This window comes from Lissotriton helveticus, chromosome 4_2 (assembly GCF_964261635.1).
Source record: "Lissotriton helveticus chromosome 4_2, aLisHel1.1, whole genome shotgun sequence".
Taxonomy (NCBI): domain Eukaryota; kingdom Metazoa; phylum Chordata; class Amphibia; order Caudata; family Salamandridae; genus Lissotriton; species Lissotriton helveticus.
Genome location: NC_136064.1, coordinates 124203281 through 124222897, shown reverse-complemented (window position 1 = coordinate 124222897; position 19617 = coordinate 124203281). Strand labels below are relative to the sequence as shown.

The following is a 19617-nucleotide window of genomic DNA, read 5'->3' as shown; positions in this document are numbered from 1 at the left end:
CTCATTCTCTAAGTATATCTATCAATCTTACCTTAATTCTTCAATTCCCTTTTTGCCAGAGTGGAGTTTTTTTCACCTTCCGTTCTCCAAAGAGATTGGGAGCTGCAAATACGAATCGCTGCTCCATAAAAACTTTGTATTTTTTTTAACACAGTCTTTATGTCAGATGACAGTTTTGCTACTATGTCCTGGTACAATACCCTGAGTTTTTCTGCTTCCAAAAGAATAAATAAAAAAAATCTACTGTGAATGAGCAGGGACATGAATAGTACATACCTGATGACAGGAATTTGATGAAAAGAGAAAGTATTTCAGCAACCCCATTCTCAAAAAAGCTGGATCCATGTGTTAAAAAGGTCTTCCAAAATACCTTTGCAGTAAAAAACTTTTCATGGAGTTCCTTTAGGTCCATGGTGGAGTCTCAGGCTTACCTTTCTTCCACTTTCTGCCGTTGTTACTGGCACGCATAGTATAAAGTCTGAAATCTGACTTTTAAATGATGTTCAAACAGACAGAACTCTGTGTACACATGCAACACATGACTGTCTGCGAGTTTGTACCATTTCAAAGTAAGCATATTTTATCTAAAGAATCTCAGCATTTCATTGGTGATTTGGTGCCTGTATAATGCTCTATGCAAAAAGAACAGTTGAATGCAGAAACATGTTGTACATTGACCCCAATGCTCCCCATTCCATTCCATTTTAAATCCAGCCATATGCAAATAAGTATTGACCCTGCGCCAAATGGGAGCAGTCCAGCCCAAACTTTCATGCCAAGCCCTCCCTGGACCGGAAACAAGCATCCCGGGCTAGCTTGACTCCAGTGGCATGGAAAGCAGGGGGCCCGCGTCTGGGCATACCCGTCCCACTCGGGGTGATAAATACAAAAATAACAGTTTGTGGATAGAATTCAGAACAATGTCTTCCATTCATCTCAGTACAGGGATCTGGGCTTAAATCCATTGTTTTTTTGCCCCCCCCCACGCCATTCCAGTTTGGACCCAGCCATATGCAAATCAGTCTTGACCTTGCGTCCAATGGGAACATAACAACAAAAAGATACTACCGGTCTGTACATAAGAGGCAAAGTAAGACAGAAAACTCAGTGAGAAACTAAAGACAAAGAACACAGGCCATTTGATTTTTAGGAAAAAATCCCAGGCAGAACTTCATCATCTGGGATTAGTGATGAATTACATTATCAGTGCAACCGACTCTGTGAAGTAGGCGGCTGTCATGGAATGTAACCCCAGAAGTGGAAAAAGGCCACAAATCGTTAATACATGGTGGTGCTGGAAAATTTGTAGTGCTAAAGAATATATAAAGAGTGCAGTTTAACATTGACTACATATTATACCAAATACCTTTAATATACGCTATCATAGTGTCAAGCTTAAAAACAGTGTGCTGATAGTTTTGAAAAAATAGCTATCATCCTAGGACCGCAGGATAGCTAGACTCCAGTGGCATGGAGAGCACAGGATCCAACTCTGGGCATACCAATCCTACTCGGAGTGACAAATGCAAATAGAACAATTGGCCAGGTCTAAACTTGGGTGGCATGACCCTGACCTGCCATCTTGTCCATTCCCTTGTCCTTTACCCTTTTCCCTCATTTCCCCCTTGATGATCTTCAAATGTTTCTTCCCTTTTCTGTTTTGCCTTTTCTCCATACCCTTGTATCCCTCCCACCCTCCCTTGGTGCTGTGATTGCAAGTCCCCTCTAACCCAACTTAATGGAACTCGGCTCTCCTGGTTTTTTTTGGGGGGTCTTGACCTGAGAAAATCTACTATATGTATATATATATGTATATAGAGATAACTCTAATCACTAGTATATGCAGTAGACATTTGTACTCTCTACCATACCTATGCGACTCTTTGAGTATATCCATTTGTATCTCTTGCAGTTTTTCCGGTTTGTATCTTTTATGTAACGCATGTAATCCTAAGTCCTTATGTTTTGCAACTGGTTCTTATGTAAAGCGCTCTGACACCTTTGGGTAAAGTTCGCGCTATATAAAATTGCATTAAATAAATAAAGATGGAATGTTTTATAAAGGGACCTTATATGTATTTAGCTATGCAGCACATTAGCCTGGGTGCTGAAACATCTACTGTTCTTTAACATGGACGGAAAGTTGTTGGCATCGGCATCAGTGAGGTCATCAATGACGGCAGTGATGTCAGTGCTCATTTCCTGAGTGGTGTAATATGTGGCGTCGTAAGCAATATATGCACATATAGAGAAAATATATATATATATTTGGACCCTTGGGACGAAATTTCTTTATATGGGGAGTGGGCTTCCTCAAGCTGCCACGGCCCTCCGCAGGGCCCAGGGAGCTCCAGACGGGCCACAATGTATTTATATGGGAAGGGGGCCACAGGACACCCACTCATTGGCTGAAACATTACAAAATGTGGAGGGGGCCTCCTAGCCCTTGTCACTGAGCCATAAAGGGCCCCAGGAAGCCCATCCCATGGTCACAATTTGACAAAAAGGTGATGGGGCAAGAGCTTCAAAAGGCCCCAGGAGCCCACACTAGGGCTGATTAATTTAAGGGAGGGGGGCACTCCTTGAATCCTTAATGGCCCAAGGTACCATACCAGGACATAGAGGTTTCTCTGCCTTACTTGTCTGGAGCATTTTTTATTTCCCACCAAACAACTGCAAACATATAGTCTTCTCCCAACAGGTAGGAGCTTTGAATATGTTCTCACTTGCTGGGAGTGGAGTTTTGATTGTTTCCCTGCCTGCACTGAAGCGGGCAGTGAAAGAGATCAAAATATTGGTTCAGCCGACAGGGAGCAGCACTAGGAACTGCTTCCTGCCAGCAGGAGCAATGCTGGATCGCAATGAATGCAGGGAGATGGCTCCCCTGAGTCCCCCAATAAAAGTATGGTGGTGCACCAGCGCGCCCATATTTAAATGTAGAGGGCACCGAGGTATCGGGTCCCCAAGGGGAAAATATCCCTGGCAGGGGGGCATGTGCCCCGCTCCACATAAAAATCACACTAGGCTCAAGGGTATGGGGTCCCCGGGACTGAAATCAGCACAGGGATGGGGGCTGCATGTCTCCCTTCCTCTGAAAATCAATATGGGGACTAACACAGTTCAGAGGAGGATAACGGTGCACCACCCTCACCTTTATTTAAATAAGTGTGCCCAGGGGGTAAGGGAAAAGGACTAATATTAGCTTGACAAAAGGAGGCCAGAGCTTCCCTTCCCTTTATAACAAATACAGCTGTAAGGGATGGGGTAACCAAAGCTGAACAATGTTTGCAAACCACACAGCCGCTCTCCCCTTTTTTGGATATATTTTGGGTCCTGGGGCATAGGGTCCCATGGGCTAAAGAAGCTCTCTGGGGCCTATGTTAGCCCAGAGAGTGGGCTGAACATACTCCTGCCTCCTAATGGAACAATGTGGCCCCAGGTCCCTGTTTTCATTTATTGGCCTTAGGGCTCTTTACCACTTCTAACCAGTGCTACTGTTTGTGATTACTCCGTTAAAACAAGGAAGATTGGATTAGAGCCAATTTATATATTCAATTTACTTGAAAGCCCCTTGAAGAGTGATTTAACATACCCAGACCCTGAAAATTAAATGCCAACAGCGGCCTCCAAAAGAAACAAATGATGCACCAAATGCTGAAAAATTAAAACATTCATGCCAGTCACCAAGATCTGGATTTAAAATCCATTGTTTTGCTCACTACGCCATCCTGGTATGGTCCCAGCATTATGCAAATCAGTTTGACCCTGCTTCTCATGTGAACCATCCAGACCAAAGCCAAGCCTCGTCCTCCTGGCCTGGAAACAAGCATGCTGAGACCTGTATTAGTGCATCATCCCACATCAGGCAGGCTTGATTGAATCCAGTGGCGCAGTGAGCAGGGGATCCACATCTGGGCATAACATTGCGCCTTAGGGAGACAAAAACAAAAGAAACAAACGATGGACGGAATGATGAACAATGCACACATACACCTCCAGTCATAAATATCTAGGATTATTCCATCATTTTTTTGCTCACCCCTCCAGTTTGGACCCAACCATATGTAAATCAGTCTTGATCCTGTTCCTCGTGGGTACAGTCCAGCCCAAACTGCCAAGCAAGGTCCTTCCTGTACCAGAAACAAACATCCTGGGACAGGTTATGTCTGTATTGAAAAGCAGTGTTTCATGTGAAAGAACAAAGGAAAGGTATGTGACACAACACAACATACAATAGAGTTTCAAAACACAAAAAACAACCATTTATAAATGAGCAATGTCCTCCGGCCTTTTTAAATCATAAAAGAGGCCAGACGTGGTTTGTTATTATGAGAAACAACTTCCCAATCCCATAAAGCATATAGGTTTCTCCTTCGACATCCCATTTACGAAATGAGCTCGTCATTGTACATGTTTTTTTCTAAATATATTGTATGCCCAGTTCCTTGTGAGAAGGGTTGCCCTTTTCTTTCTAATGTGACTTGCAGGCATTTTTCTGCCCTTAGACTTCTTGTGCCTGCAGCCTTTCTTGGGTCACATGGCTGGGTGTATGTGACAGACTTTAGGAATTCCTCTCAGCATAGTCCTACTTGTACCTGAATAGGGAGAGCTCCGCTCTCACACAAAGGACCTAAAACCTCCATATTGTCACTGCTGCCAGCTTGGAGCCCGGGCAGGAAATTCCATGCACTTCAAAGCCACTGTCTGGTAGATTTTCCCACCTTCAGAGGAGGGCACCAGAATATAACAAGCATTTGCGATGCAATCGGTCTCGCCTTTGGGACCTTATATATATTAAGCTATGCAGCACATTAGCCTGGGTGCTGAAAGATCTACTGTTCTTTAACATGGATGGAAAGTATGCACCGAACTACGTGACACACCAAAAATGGGAACACATGGAGATAAATATTGCCTTTAAGCGGGAAATGGCAAAGTCGAAAGCTCTGTTTTTAACATAAAATCAGGGTCTTCGGTGGTCATATCACTGAAAATACAAGATTTGAAATAAATATTATTGTATACAGGTGCTCGTGGAAGACAAATTCTATGGACTGGAATCCAGAGAATGCTAAAGTGCTTCTGGTATTTTACTGACCTCTGATGGTCGTTTTCTATCAAGATAGTTAAATAAAGGCAGTTGAACAGGCAAAAAGCAATTCAGGTATTTTACAGACCTTTACTGGTTGTTTTCTATCAAGACTGTTATCTAGAGGCAGTTGAACAGAAAAAAGTCCCTAAGAGGAAGCAGACAAGTCCTAGGGATGATCTCCAGAGCCCAAAAAGTACATACACATATACGTATTTACAAGCATTGGAAATTCAATCGGTCTCGCATCTGAGTTAGAGCTATTGGCATTGTGAATGTGTTATGGAGTGTTTGTATGTGGTGTGAAGCTGAATTGTGTTGGTTGGACTGGATTAGTTATTTGTATAAGTGTGTGACTTGGAATTGTGTGATGTGGATTTGTGCTGTGGAATTATGTGGCATTGTGTGTTGTGGAATTATGTGGATAGTAATTATGTGTATTGCGTGTACTGGAATTATGTGGAGTGGGATTGTGTGTTGTGGAGTGGTGTGTTGGGGAGTTTAAAATGTGGTGTGCTGTTGAATTTTGTGGCACAATGTCCAATTGTTTGCTATGAATTGGATAAATGTAGTGAGTTGTATAATGGTGTTGTTGAGTTGTATTATGTGGTTTGGTGTTGAAAGCTATTGGCATTATCAATGTTAATGTGATTCAGCCATGTGTTATGGAGTGGATTGGATGGATGTGGTGTGAATTATGTTGGTTGGATTGGAATTGTTTAATGTGTAACTGTAGTTTGGAGTTGTCGGGTGTTAAGTGGAGTTGTGTGTAGTGGAATTATATGGCATTGAGTGTATTTGAATTAAGTGGAGTGGGATTGTGTACAATGGAGTGAAAATATGTGAAGTGGTATTGTGTGTTGTGGCATGGCATGTATCAGAGTGGAATTATGTGATGTGGAATTTTATAGCACAATGTGGAATTATGTGCTGTGAATTGTATATATTTGGTGTGTGGTAAAATTGTATTGTATAGTTGAATTATGTGGCTTGGTGCAGAATGATGTGGGGTGGAATGGAATGTTTTGGAGTTGAATTGTGTGGCATGGAACTGTATGCAGTTGAGTGACATTATGTTGTGTGTAATTATGTGTTATGGTGTGAAGTTTGTTGTTATGTGGCACAGAGTGGATTTATGTGGGTTGTATTGATGTGGTATGGATTAGAGTGTAACTAGGTGGAGTTGAATTGTGTTGTTGAGTGGTATTATGTGGAGTGTAAATATGTTTTGTGGTGTTACACAGCTGTCTGATTTAATCCTGGTTGTATTGTCACATCGCCGGCATCCAAGTCAATACCTATACAAAACGGCTCAAGAATGCTGATTCGGGTACCAGTCACTACCGTGAGTTAAAAGACAGTCACAAGAATGTACAGCAAATTATGAAAGGAACAAACAGAAAAATAAAGGCTAGAAAATGTATGTTCTGTGTGAAAGTAGTGGCTGTGTCTTGTTATTGCACTATGTCACCCTCCCCCCAAAGTTTGGGTCTAATTGCGCTCCTGTGTCTCAGCAACCACTATCTGATGTGAACCACCAGCAAACACCAAGCACAATGTTCCAAATCCACCCGTCACTGGTCAATAGTAGACTATGAGTAATGAATGGGTGTCTCGATGACTAAAGAGCCATGAGGCACTCTAGAAAGTAAAGCTGTACTACACCGATGGTTGTATCACAACCGAACATTTAAGCAGAATTCATGTGTTCTTTTTTTAGCAAAATCACAAGATATATTAATGTTAAATGAGTTGCATATAGTGCTCAGCTACTCCGAGGAGTGTCCCAGTGCTTTGAACCTGAACCGGAACAGAGGCAGGAGAAGAGATGCCAGACACTACTGAACAAAAAGCCAGGACTTAAGATCTTTTCTGAAGGCAAGCAGGTTAACAGTCTTTCTCAGAGAAACCGTCAAGGCGTTCCACAGCTGAGGCGCTAAGCGTCTAAAAGAACGGCCTCCTATGCGGGCACGACTTATATCCGGAACAGAAGCCATGGCCAGCGAAACTGACCTAAGCGATCTAGATGGTTGGTAGAAAACCAGCCGTTTCCTGATATATTTGGCGCCAGTGCCATGGAGAGCCTTGAAGGCCAGAGTGAGCGTCTTAAAAACAATTTGTTTCCGAATTGGAAGCCAGTGCAAGGTTTTCAAAAGGTCTTTTGCACTGGCTCTCCGGTGAAGGCCAAAAATGGCATGAGCGGCCGAGTTTTGGACTATCTGCAAACGTGAAAGAAGATACTCCGGAAGTCCGAGATAGAGTACGTTGGCATAGTCCAAGCGAGATCCTATAAGGTACCTTATAGGGTGCCGCTCGTAGCCGGAGAGTGACAGAGCCGACCAGGAGTTCCTTGAGGCGGGAGAAAGCGGGAGTAAAGCGGCAACTAGCGCTTTGTGGCAATTTGGTCCCCCAGGATTGTAAGGGGCTGTGTGGACTGTGAGGGCGGGACTGCGAGTCCCAGCAGGAGTAGCGCTCAGGACAGCAGCGCACCTGCGACTCTTCCCGCCCTCCCCCCTCCTCCCTCCTCTGCTTGCTCTGCTGCATAAAACACTGCTCGCGGCTCCCGCTCCGCGGGTGCCGCTCGTAGCCGGAGAGTGACAGAGCCGACCAGGAGTTCCTTGAGGCGGGAGAAAGCGGGAGTAAAGCGGCAACTAGCGCTTTGTGGCAATTTGGTCCCCCAGGATTGTAAGGGGCTGTGTGGACTGTGAGGGCGGGACTGCGAGTCCCAGCAGGAGTAGCGCTCAGGACAGCAGCGCACCTGCGACTCTTCCCGCCCTCCCCCCTTCCTCCCCCTTCCTCCCTACTTAGCCCCGCCCATTAACGCGCACGCAGGACGCGCGCGGGTCGAAGCGCGGGGCTAAGCCCGGGCAAAGGGCGGGCCGTTTTAGGCCGTTAGAGGCCGGTAGAGACCGGACCGGGCCTCCCCTCTAACGCCCCCGCTGAATTGCCCTATTACTTACCCCACAATGGCGTCTAGAGCCTTACGGAGTAAGTCTGCTCAACAAGGCGTAAGCACGCTGGAAAAATTCTTCCCCAAGGCGAGCTCCCAAACTAGTAAATGTCACCTAGCCACGGACTCTCACCTTGAGATGGATCCCGAAAGTGTGTTTTTGGACAATGGGGAATCTCTCTCAACTGATGCTAGTACACCCATCCCTGTGGACGTTACCCATATGACACTATTGGACAGCATTGATCAGACTATTGAGTCGGTCCTTCAGCAGCTAAGAACGCCTTTAACGCAGAGGGATCGAAACTCTTCACGGCCATCTGGGACTTCTCACCATTCTGCTATTTTGGATAATATGGGATCAGACACGCCTGAAGCGGGACAGGCGGTCTTGCTTATAGACCCTGCAGATAGTGGGGTGGTACAGCCTTTAAAAAGGAAAAGGCCCAGGGAAATAAAGAGGGCAAAAAGGGCAAAAATTGATATAACTGAATCATCCCTCGAAGAAAGCACAGATATTTCAGTTTCCCCGGAGCTTGTTCTATCTGGGTCTATGCCGGATCTCATGGCATCTCCAGTTCCTGGGCCAATATCACTGGCGGCGGGGCCATTTATCTTTGGTGGGGTATCCTCTAATAGTACAGATACAATAATCAATTCGCTTACAGTTATTATTAAGAATCTGTTAACTCCCATCTCAGCTAGACTGGACGCCATAGAGAATCTACTCCAGTCCCTGGAAAACAACCACACTAGGAAAAGCCCTGGCTTAGCTACAAATGCTCCCATAGCTACCGGGGATCCACCTGGGAATAGTTCACTTCCCTCTGTATTGCCCCGGGTCTCCAATAGGGCATCGCCGAGTACAAACGGTGCGTCTGCTTCTCAGGCGCGCCCTTTGTTACCTCCAGCGCCTAGGCCCCCTGTTCCGGCTCCCAGGAGATCCAAGCCACCCCCTGCGCCGCAATTGGCGTCGCAAACTGGGGCGGTAGTGGGTTCCAAAAATGGCCCGACTGATGGTATCGCTCCCCCCCCTGATAGGCGCAGGGTGGTTAACCTGCCCCCAGAAGCAGTTCCATATACGGCAATTATGGTGGGAGTTCCTGAGATAACTGGTGGTGTAAGGGAGACCCAAGATTCTCTACGTAACAAGGTCATAAGCTGGCTTAGTATTAATAGGCCGCTGCCCCCAAACTTGAAAGGTGAGGTTTTGATGGTAAGGAGGATTCCATGGATTGGCCCTACTTTAAAGAATAGGGCAGGGGATTGTATCATTCTAAGCTTCAAGAGCCCACACGTTTCAAATTACATCTGCAATTGGCTTGTAAGGCCTGACAAGTCCAAAATTGAACTTCTACCCCTCTCACACTTCTATCCTAGTGATAGCAACACGGTGGCAGGGAGTGAGAAGGGGTGGACTAGGGTAGGCTTTGCTGTAGATGGTTCCCGCTATAGACCAAGGCTCTCCTTACCACCTGCCCAGGCTAATTTCATACATCACAACAGGTTTTCCTGTTTGGACCAGGTCGATTGACCACAAACCAGGGAAATCTTGTCTCGTCCGGGGAAGTTGGTGGATGATGTGCAAAGACGTGTGGGAGCAGGTATAGTCCCTGTGACTGAACTCACCTGGCAGGATACCGCTAAAGAGCGATTGGTTGACACGGACGATAGTCTGTGCCAACTGGGACCTTCACCTAACATCGGACCTGCCCATATTTTGCAAACTGGGGCGGCGGAGGTGGCGGGGCCTCCCGCCATTGCGGTCTGCGGCATTGGTCCCCTAGATGCCAATTCACCCATGGTCACTCCGCGACCTCCTACCGGAGGCCAGGGCAACCTGCCACCTGACCCAGGGTTGAGAATTCTCTCCTGGAATGTGGCAGGAATTGCAAACAAGGAAGGTTCTCCCAGTCTAGGAGAGGGTTTGAAGTATTTGAAATCCCTGCCAAATGGGGTGGGAGGGGGAGGCCATCAGGTGGCTTGGCAATCTGGATTGCGAGTCATACTGGGTGCCAGGCGGAACAGGTTTTCACGTGTTCACAGGACATCCAGTGTGTTCGGCTCACATGGCCTGGCAAACCTCCGTGGGCCATTGTTAACGTCTACTCGCGACCAGTGGCCTCGCCAAATGAATCACCAACCCTAAATGATCTGTCCTCTTTTTTGGGCCAACTTCCGGGAGATTTCAAGGTGGTGCTTGGAGGAGACTTCAATTGCCACTTTGAACCTCTGGAGGGTGTACTGGATGGTGCCCTTACGGCCGAGGATGACCACTGGGGGGTTCCACCCTCGTCTTCTCCATACGCCAAAGCCTGGTCCCCTCTAGCAATACAACTCATGTCCCTTACCCTGAATTGCGCACTGAGGGCGTGTAATGGTCGTACCCCTTCCGACACCCCCTCAGTGTGCACCTTCAATAGGAGGGGCCATGAGTCGAGGCTAGATTACATCATGGTGGACATTACACTCTGGCCAAAAGTCCTCGACTTCAGGGTAATAAATAGGACAGATAGTGATCATAACGCCCTTTGCTTAAATATCTTGTGCCCCTTGCCTCCGACGGACCAATCCCCAGTTGATCAGGGGGAAGACACGGGGGATTTGCTCCTCACAACAAATAGGCGCCGGGTTAAGTGGGGAAAGCTGGTGAGCTCAGAAGAGGCCATTAACAAATTATATGAGCTGGCACTTCCAAGGTTCATGGAGGTGGACGCACTTCTGGATGAACCGAGAACCCCAGATTATAACGAGAAACTGGGAAACATACACCAGGATCTAGTGAGGGATTTGGCTGAGGTATTCCATCCGGTGGTCCCAACTCGAAAGTAAAAGACCCATGTTCCCACCTGGTACACCCCCGACTGTAGGGCAGCAAAATCTGAGCTTATTGCTGCAATAAAAGAGGGGTCCGATAAGGCCAATGTACGTGACCTTAGGAAGCACTATAAATCAGTGATGGCGACTGCCAGGACCGAGTGGGATTGGAACCACTGGCAGGACCTTCATTATGCCCTAAAAGCTAGGGACGCCCGGAAATTTTGGGCCCTTGTAAACAATGGGATAGGGGAATTAAACAAAGCAATTGAACCTAACATAGCCCCCGCGGTGTGGGAGGCCCATTTTGGGGCACTTTATCAAGATACTAATTCCTGCCCGGACGTAGAGTTGCAACTGCCCCTGAGTTCTCAGGATTTTGGCATGGAATTATCCCTGGGGGAAGTGGAGTCTGCCCTAGAGCGTTTAGCAGTGGGGAAGGCGCCAGGTCTGGATAGGATACCCGGGGATCTATTCAGGCATCACCCGGACATCTGGGGCCCATACCTTCTCATTCTTTATAATGCCATTCTTGGAGGTATGGCGATCCCTGGGTCGTGGCTGGGGGCAGAGATTGTACCTATCCACAAGAAGGGATCTACTCTGCTCCCCGCCAACTACAGGCCTATAAGCCTAATAGATGTGCCCCAAAAGCTCTTTGCGCGCCTCATTTTAAACCATCTCCTAGACTGGGTCGAGGATAACGACATCATGAGCCCCCTCCAGGCTGGCTTCAGGAAGAACACGTCGACCATGGACCAAATTTTTCGCCTCCTTCTCCTGTATTGGAAGACGGTAACGCTAGAGGGAGGTCGATTGTACATGGTCTTCGTGGACCTGAGGTCAGCCTTTGACCTAGTCCCCAGGGGGAAGCTATGGGAGGTTCTGCAGAAGCTAGGAGTACCCCCCCACCTGCTTAGTACCATCATTAGGCTACATGAGAACAACTTTGCGCAAGTGAGGTGTGGGAGGGATGGAAAGCTCTCGGGCAGATTCCCGGTCCGTCGAGGTGTCAGACAGGGCTGTGTGTTGGCTCCGACACTGTTCTGTCTGTACATTAATAGCGTCATTCAACATCTTGACGCGGTTGAGGACAATGATGCCCCGGTTTTGGCAGGAAGGAGGGTCCTGGCAATAATGTTTGACGATGATACCCTCCTTCTTTCCAAATCCCCTATGGGGATCCAGAGGATAGTGGACGGTTTTGGCCGTTTTTGTCGCCAATACGGGTTGGAGGTGAACACGGAAAAGACTAAGTTCATGATCTTCAACCCCCCCACCAAAACTAGACCCAATCCAAAACTGGGGGAAACTAGTCTCGAAAGGGTCTCGACGTTTATATATCTGGGGGTATCACTTCAAGAAAACTTGGCATGGGACTCCCAGGTAGCAAGATCTAGGTTGAAACTTTCCCAGTTATCGGGCGCACTCTTGAAGGTGTCCAACAAGTCCACCTTCAAGCCTGTAAGCCCGGCTTTGGAAACGTACAGGTCCCAAGCGAAGGCAGCAGCCACTTATGGTAGTGAGCTGTGGGGACACAAAGCAGGGAAGGTTATGGCAGGGGTGGAAAATTGTTTTCTGAGACGTTTACTTGCTCTCCCGCAAGGCACACCACTCCTCCCTTTAAGACTTGACCTGGGCCTTCCCTTTATTGCGGAGGACCTACGGTCGAAACCTGTGAAGTTCTGGCACCGGATATGGACCACCGAGGAACTGTTTCACTACAGGCAGGACCTTATTCATGTCATGAGGCTGAATGCTAACTGTAAAATTCCTTGGCTGGCATTTATTAAGTCGGAACTGTTCAGCCTGAACTTGCCAGACTTATGGGATGATCCAGCTCAGGGTTGTCGAAGTATCTCGCGTAAAACCCTTGCCCAGCTGTACAAGACTAAAAACCTTGTTGACATGGTCAATGCTCATGATAGTGGCACTCTGACGGGACGTTTTATGGATTCCAAAGATTCTTATATGTTTGAACCTTTTATGGATTTTATTTATCCTCTCTTGGCGAGGAAACTGTTCCTGCAATGGAGGTTTGGCACACTCCCTACTAAAGTATTTACCTATAAATGGTCGTTAGGGGGTGATAAACTCTGTCCATGCTGTAAAGCCAATGACGAAGATGATTTGCACATAATGTTCTGTTGTCATGCCTACCGGAGCCCGAGGAGGCGCTGGCTAGCTCCTCTGTGTCGAAACCTGGGCTTTAGGAAGTACCTACAGGCCTACAGGGTTATGAAAACCAACACCCTGGGCCACATTGTGTTTGCGTTTCTAAATTCTTAATGGCAGCATGGATAATAAGGAAGAAAATGTCTGGCTAATTTATACTACTTTGTATTTCTTAACATTGCAGGTCCAGTAGGATTTTTTTATTTTTTATTGTAAATATTGTGTTTTAAATGTATGTATTTTCACTGCATCTTTTATGGCCCATGTGGCCGAAATAAAGAATTTTTGGAATTGGAATTGGATAAGGTACCTGCACAGTGATCTTTCTATGGGCCAAAGAAAGCATGGGAAGGAATTTCCTTAGCATTTTAAGCAGGTCGAAGCATTTCCCAACTAGGCCAAGAATCTGGGGCTTCAAGGTAAGGCCATTGTCGATTTTCACTCCCTGATTTTTGGCCGTATCGGAAGCGGCGGAGGGAGGAAACATGGCCTTGGGCCACCAAGACTGCCATCGAAGGTCGGAGGGACAGCCGAAAAAGAGCACCTCGGATTTGTCCAAGTTGCACTTGAGACTATTAAGCTGGAAACATTCGAAAACAGCCTCGAGGCAACCTCTGATACTCTCCCGTTGAAATCTGAGCCCCTCTCACAGGAGTAGAGGAGCTGGGTATCGTCTGCGTACGAGACGGTCTGGGCACCATAAGACTCCGCCAGTGCCGCTAAGGGGGTCATAAAGATGTTAAAGAGAGTAGGGCTCAAAATAGAGCCCTGCGGAACTCCTACCTCCAAAGGCGGCACCACGGCGGAGAACGGGGGGGCCCAGACCGTCTGACGGCGGTCCCCTAGGAAGGACGCAAACCAACTGAACGCCGCCCCCCGCAGACCAATCACCCAGAGTCTAGAAAGGAGACCGCTGTGGGAGACGGCCGCCGAGAGATCAAGCATCACCAGCATTGCCTTACCCCCTGAATCCAAGACCTCCTTAATTGCCTCCGTTACTTCCAGCAGCGCTGTCTACGTGCTCATGTTGGTACGGAAGCCAGACTGAGTGCAGTGCAGGATGTTATTGGTCTCCAGGAAATTGGATAGGCAATTATGGACATGCCTCTCCACGACCTTGGCAAATACAGGCAGGAGAGAAATGGGCCTATAATTGGCGTAAACTAAAGCTTCCAAGCTGGAGGGACCACTCCCGTGCTAAGGGTTAGATTGAGCACAGGATTAATTAGGGGATTGATCGCTTGTGCTGTTTTGGCGTAAAATTTGGCCGGACAGGGATCCAATGGGGAACATGATTTTAGCTTGGTAAGAAAGTCCAGCCAGGCTGAATGAGAGAGAGAAGGGAACTCTGAAAGTGCGAGACCCACAGCAGTCAGGGACAGAGAAGGGAAGGCAGGAGTGCAAAAAGCTACTTCAGTACCAGGGGGAGGAAAGGAGATAGTGAAAATCTGCTGGTGTTTTTTTTGTCATAAATGTTATTTATTAGGTATGCGAGGCTAGTAGGTGGCGCCACAGTTGATATAAACTGTTGAGGGGGAGGGGTTAAATAGTTGAAAATGAAGATTCCAAAATGTTTACTCCAACATAGCGAATGCTTGTATGAGTTTTTCAATGGCTGTCTCAATCCCGTACATTTTCAACAATGTTTCTTCTTGTCAAGTGCAAATGGCCAGTATTAAAAATAGTTGAGAGGGTAGACACTGACTCTGTTCTGAAATTCATGGATAAAATGTGTGTAATGGAAGGCCCACCGGCTTGTGTTTTGAGTGCAACCAGGAGTGCTAAGGAATATTTTTACAGAGTGAGCATTGTCATATAGAGTGCCTTTGCCTTCAATCTGTGTTAAGTTAGCATGAGCCTGTTAGGAGCTGAACGCCATTTTATTCTTTCTGTTGCTTTGGAGCAAAAATCCTCAAAGGACGGGAGGGGGAAGCTGTTCAGCCGGGCTTGCCTAGCGTCCAACTCCAAGATCTTAAGGGTAGTCCCCAATGCAGAGTTAGACATGGCTTGGGGAGCAGAGGTGACCGGAGTGCCAAGATTGCTCAAGATGGAGGTGATCTTGTCCTCAAAAGGTTGTTGTGGAGACAGCTGATACCAGAGTAGCTCCCCCTGATAGACTTCATGAAATTGTCCTTTTAATTGAGGGTGACATACAACGTACAGTAAAAGGGGTATTTTGGGAAAATCTTACGCCTACCTGTGACATTTTGTTAGCGGAGGCTGACTGGCCCCCACCTTTTGTTCTCTCAGCTCCGAGAGGGGAGGAGGTAATCCTCCCCAGTTTCGCGCACACAGTCTCGAAGGAGCATGCGCGGAATTTTGCAGAAGAGTGGGCTAAGTACCTTGCGCCTGCTTTTTACCGCACACACTGTGGTTGGGATACATTTTCCCCACACCACAAGATTCCTTTGCGGTTTATGCCACAGCCTCAACCCCAATATCCCATCCGACGTAAAGCTAAGGCTTCCGTGGCAGAAATCCTTGTACAATTGGAATATCAAGGTGTAATTGAAACTTGTGTGTCACCGATGAATAACCCTCTTTTTACTGTGACCAAACCTGACGGATCGTACCATTTGGTATTGGATTACCGGCATTTGAACTCGCATTGCCGTACCTGCGCAGTACAGAATACCCATGCTCTGCTTTAGTGGATAGTCTTGAGTGTAAAAGGTTTAAGACCACGCTAGACATATCCAAAGATTTTTTTGCCCACCACTTGGATGGCTTAAGCTCCCAGTGGATCAGTTTTACAAGTGGCGGTAAAGAGCGCCACTTTACACGCCTCCCGATGGGCTATAAGAATAGTCCGGGGGTGTTTGCTGCCCGCATTGTCTCTCTCTTAGAGAGGGTGGACCCAGATACGTTCTCTTATGTGGATGACATTTGTCTCACAGACGACGAATTGTGGGCGCATCTGTGTCGCGTAGACTGCATAATTTGTTGCTTTGCGGACTTCGGTTATAAATGTAATTTTGCTAAATCCCACATTGCTGAGTTTACAGTGTTGTTCCTGGGCTACGAGCTCAACAATGAAGGTCGAGGGTTAGCCCCTCACTTCTTGGAGAAATGCGCACAATTGCATGTTCCTACAACCCTGAAGAAACTACAATCTTTACTGGGCTTCTTGAATTTCGGGCGTACTTATATTCCCGAATATGCCCAGCGTATCAAGCCCTTGTATGCTTTGAAACAACCAACGTTTACCAAATCTTGCTGGCTGCCAGAACATTCAGCTATTTTGCAATCTTTGCAGGCTGATCTTTTAGAATCTAAATTCTTACTGACTCGTGATAACCACACCAACTTGGTGATAAGAATCAACCCTGGGGCGGTGGGTTTCACTTACCTGACTTTTAACGAAGGTGACACAGTACCTATTGCTTACAAGCCACACTTGTACACTTCGGCTGAAATGCGATTTTCCTCTGTGGAGAAAATTTTAACAGCAGTGCAGATGGAGATTCTTAAAGAACGTGCACTGTCACAGGGAAAACGCATGTTGGTTGTTACCCCGTATTCTGCACTAGTGGCAGGTGTACCTAATTCTAAAGCTTTTCACCATCGGTGGATTCAGTGGGCAGCATCTTTGCAGTCTCAGGAGTTGTTGCAGTATGAATTTGTTCATCCTACGCCTTTAACTATGAGGCCTTTGGCCATGGCATTACATGAATACCTTGTCCTTGTTTGCAACGTTAATTTGACTGACAAGCAGCGTTTATTGTCAATGAAAGATGCCACCTTTTCCATGTTGCATATTGAAAGATTAGAACCTTTACCATTTTCTGTGGCAGAGGCAAATGCTGCAACATGGCTTACACATGGTTTAATTTCACTGCCTTTTGCTTTATTTCGTTTTGAAAATTGCATGAGGTACTATGCCATAGGTAGATATGAGCCTGTCACGGGTCCAGCAGTCAGGAGCCGAGTACCCCCAAAGACTGGTGGTCCGCCACCCCCCTCTTACCATGCACCTTCTCCCCACAGCCGCAAGCCTGCACTTGGTACGAGAACCCCGAAGACCCCGAAAGTGATTGGCCAGATGAGGATGCCGTGGACGGCTCCTTTAAGGAACTGGCTCAGGACTACGAGACTCCGCCCCTCACCTGGATGGTGACGCCAAAAGGCGGAAGTGCCCGGAAGCGGACGAACGGCGATTCCCCGGAGGAGACGGAGCGCGAGGAGGAAGGAGGACGGTGTCGAGAGGAGAGAGAAAGCGAGAACGACAAGCCAGGAGGCCAACGGTCGGATGCTTTGCCCTGCCACGCGCCCGCGGGAGGAGCGTGGCTTCGAGAGGTACGGGGCCGGGTCGCGGGTTGGGTTGGGAGGTGGAGGCAGCCCCCGGTGTGAACCCTGTATGCGACTTACCCAACGTAAGCACGAGCACTCCTCAGCATACCCGTTTATAACTTGAGCACGTTACACGGTCTCTGTGTCCTCACTCCCGGCCCTTACCCCTATTCCCAGAGTTCTGTGCCTGACCCGTGTTTCTCCTTTCATTTACGGTACCCGACGAGAGGTCCCCGGTGAAAAGACGTCCTATACAGGAAGAAGACCTCCAGGACCACGAAGCTTCCTGAAGTACTACCCTGTCTACAGACTGAGTTCACCCCCCCAATCTTTTGTTAATGAAAAAAACGTACATCCCAATAAAACCTTCACTAACACCCTGATTGAAGGCACCACTGTTTCTGTTCACTCCGCCCACTCCAGTTCAGGTGGTTGAGAATCCGTCCAACCCGGCACCCCCGGGACAGAGCCTTTAGGGACAGCTTTTCTCGATGAGGCATGGTTGCTACCATATACATATAGATGCATTAGAGAAGGTAAAGAGGTTTTCTTGAATTATGCACCGAGACTCCCGACCATTCATTAATGAGCAAGCATATTCAATTACATGGCTCTTGCAATCAAGAGGAACCAAATTTGGCATGTGTTTTGAAAGGTACACCAGTTCCAGCAATTGTTTTCACATTTACTTTGCTGGCAAACGGGAGTTATTTACTTTTAAATAATGAAGATTGCTGTGGGATGATGGCCGGTATTAGTTATGTGATAACAGTTGGTGAGCGTGTTACTTGCTGTAAGAATGTAATGTATCCACCCCCGCATGGGAAACTAGATGTTTCCATCTGGCCTACGATTCCGAACTTGAAAGCAGAGTTCAATAAGATGAGTCGCATAAGAGCTCTTTTGTCTCAGAAAGAAGTAGCCCTCACGTCTGCTCGTGAGACGTTATTCCTTCACGTGGCAAACACCCGCACGGGGGTGCATGCTTTATTAAATACTGATTTGCCCTTGCATTTCGTTGAGTTGGTTAACGCTATTTTTAATGCGTCCTCCAACATGGGCCTTACACAGTTTTTTAAAGTAGTATGTGGGGGCCTACTAACTTCCTTTCATGCTATTTTTGACGTGATCCCCGCCTTTTTGCATTCTATTTTCTCGAGCCTTTTTGGTAGATTTCCCTTAATGCTAGCCCTGGTCGCAGGCGTCCTATTTCTAGTCTGTTTATTCAAAAATGGATGCCCCTCATGTCCAACACGAAGAGGTGTCGCGGCTGTCAATACTTCGTAATAAGATGCTTGAGTACTTTGGAGTGCTGCCTCTGGCGAAATTGAGTGCAGCTTATGGATTATCGTTTCCTACTTCACTGGTGTCCAGCCGGTATTTCATTGCCTAAGTTGCGACTTCGACTGGGCCCTGGATTTGGGTCTCTGAAATTCGGTGTCTCCCGATGTGGATTATAACCAACTCATGGGCCCCTTAGTTGCTCACGATCTGCTTTGTTCTGGCGGAGGGATTATGGCCGGTGCAACGATGCATGAAGTCCTGGGTTGTTAGAATATATTCGCAGCGGTGCAAGATTTCTTGGCACACAGCTTTATTGAGAACCCACTGAGTTGTCCTCTGATGGTGCAAGAGTCTCCGGTGTATGTTCTTTCCCTCTATTGAACTGGATGGCTGAACTTTTCTCGGATGCGGACAATGACTTCCTGTTGGAGGCTGTTGCTGCATATTTCACTTATTCTTTAATGGACTGAGATGTGCCTTCACTTATATCTCTTCCATGACTGTGTTCGCAAGTTGGACATCGGATATTTTTTCTATGAAGTTTTTTTCAAGAAGCCTATTGGTTTCAAATTAAAAATTTAGGATTTGAACATTTTCTTGATCTTTTTTGACTCGTGTTCTTTACCAATGCAAATTTAGGACTGATTCTGACTGTCGTTCTTGAACTCTGCTTTCCGAAATTTGCCCCTGATCTTATCTTATCTTATCCGTGCTTGGATCAAGGGAGGGTGTCATATGGAGTGCCTTTGCCTTCATACTGTGTTAAGTGAGCATGAGCCTGTTATGAGCTGAACGCCATTTTATTCTTTCTGTTGCTTTGCACACGGCCCATGATATTATAAATGTTTGGGTTTTAGCTGAATATTTTGCTTCACACGAGAATAATATGTTTTTCCTATAGTACCAGACTAGCTTAGTAAGCTATGTCTGCACAGTGAGTGCCGAAGCCCTCAAGGTTACTTCAACATAGTAGTTGTTTTTCGGTCTGATCAGCGCACATCCTAGACATAAC

The 19617-nt window shown here is 47.0% G+C and overlaps 1 pseudogene across 1 annotated transcript in view; it reads right to left on the bottom strand.

The window, feature by feature from the left end:
- The window catches only part of LOC144752091 (nicotinamide N-methyltransferase-like), a 71096-nt pseudogene extending 70665 nt beyond the window's left edge, over window positions 1-431 (bottom strand). The window contains exon 1 of the transcript XR_013594024.1: window positions 277-431. The product of XR_013594024.1 is annotated as a nicotinamide N-methyltransferase-like (transcript). The remainder of the gene's footprint in view (window positions 1-276) is intronic.
- Between the last annotated feature and the right edge of the window lie 19186 nt (window positions 432-19617).